This window comes from Mesoplodon bidens, assembly GCF_964165515.1.
Source record: "Mesoplodon bidens genome assembly, chromosome: 10".
NCBI lineage: Eukaryota > Metazoa > Chordata > Mammalia > Artiodactyla > Ziphiidae > Mesoplodon > Mesoplodon bidens.
In genome coordinates this window covers 88577714-88584625 of record NC_138172.1, presented here as the reverse complement: position 1 = coordinate 88584625, position 6912 = coordinate 88577714, and the positions used below count along the sequence as shown (strand labels likewise).

At 37.8% G+C, this 6912-nt stretch overlaps 1 long non-coding RNA gene across 1 annotated transcript in view; it reads left to right on the top strand.

The window, feature by feature from the left end:
* The first annotated feature begins 3648 nt into the window (after positions 1 to 3648).
* LOC308623326 overlaps positions 3649 to 6912 on the top strand; it is a 538457-nt gene continuing 535193 nt past the window's right edge. The window contains exon 1 of the long non-coding RNA XR_014016806.1: positions 3649 to 3761. This is a non-coding gene — a long non-coding RNA (uncharacterized lncRNA). The remainder of the gene's footprint in view (positions 3762 to 6912) is intronic.

The window sequence follows — 6912 nt, the reverse complement described above, 5'->3', positions numbered from 1 at the left end:
TGTATGGGGCTGGCATCAAAGAGTAGTGGCCAGTGGTATAAATAAAAAAGGAACAACAGAGAACAATCAAATACTGAATCTAAGTTGTCTTGCGCTTGGTGGGGTGAGGAAACTACGTTAGATCCAGCACTTGTATAACCTGCATAACTGGATTTCCATGTTCTGGCCCCCTATTCAGAGTCTGACAAGTAATTTTAATTAAAAGAAACCGAAAAACTCCACTTTGTCATATACCTAGTAGCATTGTCACCCTGTTCATTCCTTTATCCAATAGCAAGTATTTATCGAGCACCTACTAAGTGCTACTCTTATAGATTAAATTTTAGGAGGGAGAGGGAAGATGGCACAGTGGGGATGCTGCAGGCATTTGTAGGAGTATGCACCAAAGCCCAGGGTGAGTGTGTGTGTGTGTGTGTGTGTGCGCGCGCGCGCGCACGCGTGCGTGCGTGCGTGCGTGCGTGTGTGCGTGTGTGTGTGTGTGTGAGTTTGGGGAGAATGAAAAACACTTAGCCTGGCTGTACAGTGGAGTGTGACGGGAAGCAGAGAAATTGGACTGAAGCCTTGATCAGAGCCCGATCGTGATTTGAACTATGTTCTGGTGTCTGGAATTTATCCTAATGGCAGTAGGAGATTTGCTTCCTAGAAAGATCGGTTTAGCTGGTGTGAAGAACGGATGGAGTAAGGCAAAGTTGAAGGCAGACCAGTTAGGAGGTTTCTGCCGCAGTCTGGTTGGGAGATAACAGTAGCCCTAACTGGGTAAGAGGCTGTAGGAATGCAGAAACATGGCTGGAGTCCGAAGATATTTAGGAGGTAGATTTTAAATGGGACTTGGTGACTGACTGGAGGTGGGGTTCTTGGGCAGCTAGAAAGAAGAGGATGCTCTTTCTTGATCTAGGAAACATAATACTTATACACGGGGGTGGGCATTCTTTACAGTGTAATTCAAAAAGTATTAAATTTATCTAGGAAATCTTTACATTCTGTGCTAGCTCCGTCAATGTACAGATGCATGAGAAAGGAGAGGAATAAATTCAGAAGCATGAAAGCACTCTCATTTTGATTTTTCTCCCTCTGCTTTTCAACTTCAAGGCCAGGAACATATGCCTCGTGAGTTCGAAGGAGATTGTGATCCTATAATCGTTTTCATTTTCACAGAACTAGAGAGATGTAAACTTCCTCCGAGAAGGTGATTTTGCAGCCTCTGGATTAAAAGCTCTTCCAGTTCCACCTTTGGTTGAAAATCAGTGGTGTCTGGTGTTTATCAGAACCCCCCCCCCCACCCCGCAACACTCTTGTGTACAGGTCACCAGCACTTGTATTTTATGCCTGGCATTTTTTTAATTTTTATTTTTTTTATGCCTGGCATTTTGAGCCAGAAATTTTCCAGTGGTCCCCAACTGCTAGGATCTCAAGCCCCTATTTTCTTGGATCTTCAATTTATTTTAATTAAAAAAAATCTCTTCTAGAAAAGCACATTTGATGTGTTGCTGAATAAATAGGTTTTTTTTTCCTGAACATGTCATCCCGGTCATTAAATGGAAAAATGTAGTTTACGATGCTACAGAGCTTGCCCTTTTTAATACATTTTAAATATAAAAAATCAAAATTGCGCTCTGTTAAAAGAATGTATAGCTGGAATTTTAATTTGATTATCTTCCCCAATTTTCCCAGGCTTTCATAGGCCAGCACTTTGTTTGAACAGCTGTACTCCCGTAAATCTCAGTAACGAATGAATCAGGAATAATTTTGTGGAGCAAGTCAGATGAAAGGAACTTCCTAAGAAAGGTCATTAAGAGAAGGAAGAAGGAAAAACTAGCAAAAATTTGAGACATTTAACGACTGTTTTTTTAATAAAGCAATTTGCTGTCATAATTCTTTTCTGATAATCTTAACATATGCTGTCCTTTATTTCCCTTTAGGTTTTAATATTGGGTGGAAATACAATTTAAAACTAAAGTCAGCAGGAAAAGAGATATGCTAAAAACTGAGAAGCCTAAAAAATAGGATAGAGCAGTGTAGTCAATTTTCTATTATCTATAATTTTCTGTCATCTATACGTGTATTATCCATATGCTGGGGTTGGCGGTATAGAAGAGGAGGGGGTGAAACTGTGAAATCTGTCTGCCTCCAATCACAAAAAGATCAAATTAACATGTGAAAAGATATTTGCAAGAGCTGGAGGATAGAAGGGTTTTTGGCTTTTAACATCTTACCTAGTGGATAGATTTGAAAGCAAAAAATAAAGCTAAAGTAAATTCGGGGAAACATTAATTCACCCAACTGAATAAACAACTTACTGAATTTGCTAAGCTAATTAATCAACTCTTGCTTCTCCTTTCCAACGTAGATTCGCAGGCAGTAAAATAAATTAAATCAACGTTCCCCTCCCCCGCCCTTACTAAAAGTAAGCTTGCTTTCCCTGGGTAACTCAGTCATTTAAATTCCCAAGGCTGTCCCCCCCCCGCAGTCCACTGGCAGGAAGCAATTGTACGGAGACAAAATTGGTTCTCTGCAGATTGCAGACTTTGGGTTCTGAGTATTATACTTTAGCTCAACTACCTAAACTGATGAATAAAATAAATATTAACTGAGGTTATTTTTAGAAATAAATGGCCTATGGATGATGTTGATTTGCAGATAGAGGAGACTGTGACTTATAGATAGATCTTTTTATGAAGCTTAAAACTATATTGACAGTAGGAAATGATGACTTGGGGGGAAAATCCTGGAAAATTAAGGATATTTAAAGTTTGAAAACAATTGTAATTGTGAAAATCTGGACACTGAAATATTTCAGTTCAGTAGTCTGCAGATCTGGTAGTTAATATTGCACTTACTTAAATTTAAATCACTAGAATAAGATTTGGTTTAGATTGCACGTATCTACACATTTGAAACACACATACATTCACCTAAACACAATATACAAGGAACCGTGAAAGAATAAACAGGGAAGAAAACGAATGAAAAAGATTGCAAAGTGGTGAATGACAAGTTTTGCCCAAGTTAGGCAAAATATAATACAGGGATATCCTCATTAACAAGTTAATTATGAGTCAAGACCATATCGCTAGGTTTTTCATTGTTCAAAGGCATGATATCCAGATGCAGAAATAGGAAGATAGCAGATTAGAATTGAGAAAGAAAACAATGCTTAATATAAAAGTTCTTCTCACATTTGCAGCATTTCCTTGCCTTCATCATGATTGGGCACCCTTCCAAGGAAGAATCTAAATGGAAAGTACTTCCAGCTGACTTCTTAACGCCACAAACCTTAATCACCTTCTGGTGCCCTCACCTTGAGGATCAAAGACTCCCCACGGATTGCCTTTCCTTACTTTTCCTTCTCTGCTGGACCAATTCTGATTCTTTCCAGTCTTGTTCACCCTAGGATATTATGCTCAAGACTCATTTACATGCTCAACTAATCTTAATTAAAATGTAAGGGAAGATCAGGGCCTGATCAGATTCGGTTCTGAATAAACTTGAACAGTTGGGCATCAGTTTATAGGATTAGACAGTTCTTGGAACGGCTTCTCTTCCTGACATTGTCTTAGTCTTGCTGTCATTTCTTAATACTCTCATCAACTTCCATGTTTAAGTATTGGCTGAATGTTCTCTTTTAACTTACAGATGATTTTGCTATCTGGAAACTTATGCCCACGTCTTTGACTGCGGGTCAAAATTGCTTTCCTCACAGTCTGATTGGGAGAGTTGTTAAGCGTTGGAATGTCCTTCTGAGGTGGGCTGTGGAATGTCATGTAAGTTATTAATATTTTTTTCTGAATATGATGGATTTCCATATGTTGCAGGAATGGCTTGGGCAAGTCTGTGAAATTTCCTTCTTTTTTTATTGAGGTGCGATTGACATGTAACTCCCTTCACCCATTCTCCTCACGCACCCATTCCCAACCACCAGTCTGTTCTCTATGTCTATGAGTTTGTTTTCTTTTTCTTTTTTTAAAGATTTCACATATAAGTGAGATCATATGGTATTTGTCTTTCTCTGACTTATTTCACTTAGCATAAATGTCCATCCATGCTGTCTCAAATGGCAAGATTTCTTTTTTAATGGCTAAATAATATTCCATTGTATATATACCACATTTTCTTTATCCATTCATTCACCAATGGCCACTTGTTTCCATATGTTGGCTATTATCAATAATGCTGTGGTGAATATTGGGTTGCATGTATCTTTTCAAATTAGTGTTTTCATTTTCTTCAGATAAATACTCAGAAGTAGAATTGCTGGATCACAAGGCAGTTCTATTTTTAATTTTTTGAAGAAAGTCCATACTGTTTTCCATAGTGACTGCACCAATTTACATTCCCACAAACAGTGGACAAGGGTTCCTTTTGCTCCACATCTTCACCAACACTTGTTATTTCTTGTCTTTTTGATAATAGCCATTGGACAGGTGTAAGGTGGCATCTCGTGGTTTTGGCTTGCGTTTCCTGATGATTAGTGATGTTAAGCATCTTTTCATGGACTGGCTGGCCATCTGTATGTCTTTAGAAAAATGTCTACTCAGATCTCTGATGTTTCCTTTTAAGCTTGTGAGTCCCAGAGTTGTTGTTGGGCTTTACAGTGTGAGCTCCTTGATTAGTGAAAATGTAGAAGGCAAAGAAGTAATTTAATTTAATAATATTTAAAATCCACCATCTCCATTCTGTTCTGTGGTCAAATATACTGAAAATTGAATGAACTGTTTTAAACTTGGTTATCATGGATTTAATTGCATACGTGGCCAAACTAGATTGATTTCGAAGAATTCGTAATTTATCAAGTAATCTTTAACTCAAATTGGGGAACAATTTGGCTAGATGCAGGTGAAGAAGATAAACATGACCTTGTGTTAACTGTGATGGCTAAGTCATCCTTAAAAACTCATCACTTCTCCTGTGACATCTTCCCAGGCCTCCCCTCCCCACTCTCCAGCCGTTAGTTGCTACCTGAGTTGATCCATGTGAAGCAGTAAGCAAAGTGTCTAGGACCATGTAAGTGTGTTCATAAATGTTAGGTTTCACTAATAATATTTTTAATATTCATAATAAATTTTTATTTTATATTAATTTAATATGTATAAAAGATTTATTTTTATTTTATAATAAAATACTTATTTTCATAAACTGTGCTCTTATATGGCAGCTTGTACATCATATGTGTATTCAATCAGTCATCAAAAATTTATTGCTTGACTAATGTGTTTTAGGCACTGGCACTAGATCCCAGAGATACAGAGATGACTAAGACAAAGATGTCCTTTTGAAAATGATGGTTTACCTCTTATAATAATGTGTTATCCTAGTGTGTTTATGTCTTTTATATTTGTGAGTTCGTTTGAGGTCAAAACCATGAGAGCGAAAAAAATCATGTCAACTTACCCTGAAATAGTTTAGAATGAGAAAGATAAATCATCACAAAGTAACCTTGCATTGGTTAAACTACTTTAATTTTTAAATTTTAATTAAAAAATTTTTATTAGCACTTAGCACATTATCTGACACATAGAAAACTCTTAATACCCAACTATTATTATCAGGTCATTTATTTTCAATGTTGCTCTCTGAGCGACTTTTCACTGAAAATTACTACTTAGTAAGGAGGCTCTAAAAAGGATAGAGCATCATGCTGATGCTGATCAGCACTGAGTTCTTTTCTCCCAGTTTAACTGAGATATAATTGACCTGTAACATTGTATAAGTCTAAGGTGTACAAGGTAATGATTTGATAGATGTACATTTTGAAAAATGATCAGCATAATAAGTTAACATCCATCACCTCACATGGTTATTTTTTTTTTATCTTGTGACAAATTACTTTTAAAACATTATAGTATATTCAGTTCTGGACACATTAAGAATGTTGAGAACTTCAGCATATTGACATTCCTCTTTATCCTTTAGGAGACCATACTATAGCCACAATGACCACTGGTATCATCATTACAGTTACTCTCTACTAGCAATACCTAGTGTTGTATGGAGCTCCTGCATCTCTTGGCTCATGTGAACCTTAAAACAGTTCTATGAGATATGAAGGGCCGCAGAATCATCTGTTATTTTATGGATGTGGGCAACCTTGCCAGACAATGTGAGTGATGTCCTTAAGATCGTGCATCTAGTAAGTCTAGCATCACGGCTCAAATCCAGGTTTTTTCAGTCAAAATCCATTGTGTTCACCACTAGATTATTATGGCTGGGATATTACGTGGACAGTTGAAGAAGCTGGGATGGTTTTAATGTGGAAAAGAAAATATATGTGGGGAAGATGATCACTGTCTTTGCATGTTTGAAAGCCCATTCTGTATCTGGGGTACTACTTAGTCTTACTCTGAAGCTTCTCAGGATAAAACTTTGAATATTTGTTGCTTATGCCTGCTTTTATTTTGGCTACATAAGGACATTTTTTTTTTTCTGATATGTAGGGCCACAGGTGAGCAAAACCTACCATGCCCTGTGCACCGGCCTCTGTGCATCTATTTGCCTCATTTCATCAAGTTCTTCCCCATCCCATTCATGACTCATTGGTCATCTTTTCTACCACAGGACCTTTGCACCTCTAGACCCTCTGCCTAGGTTGCCATTCCACTTTCCCCACAGTTTTGCTTGGCTGAATGTCATGTATCCCTTTGGACTCAGCTTAAAGATTGCTTGCCCAGAGAAGACTTTCCAAAGAGAATGCTTGTTGTGTGCCAACTTCACTAAAGAGTCAGGGTCCCTCATGGCAAGCAACAGAAAATGCACTTTAAGCAGAAATGAAGCTTACTGAAAGGATATTGAGAAGTTCATGGGAGAGAGCCTCCATGGGAGGGCTGAAGAACTAGGCACACAGCTAAAATTTCAAGAACAATGTCCAAAACCATGCCAGAGAACTGGCCCAGAGAGGAATATTTTGCCCCCTGATTT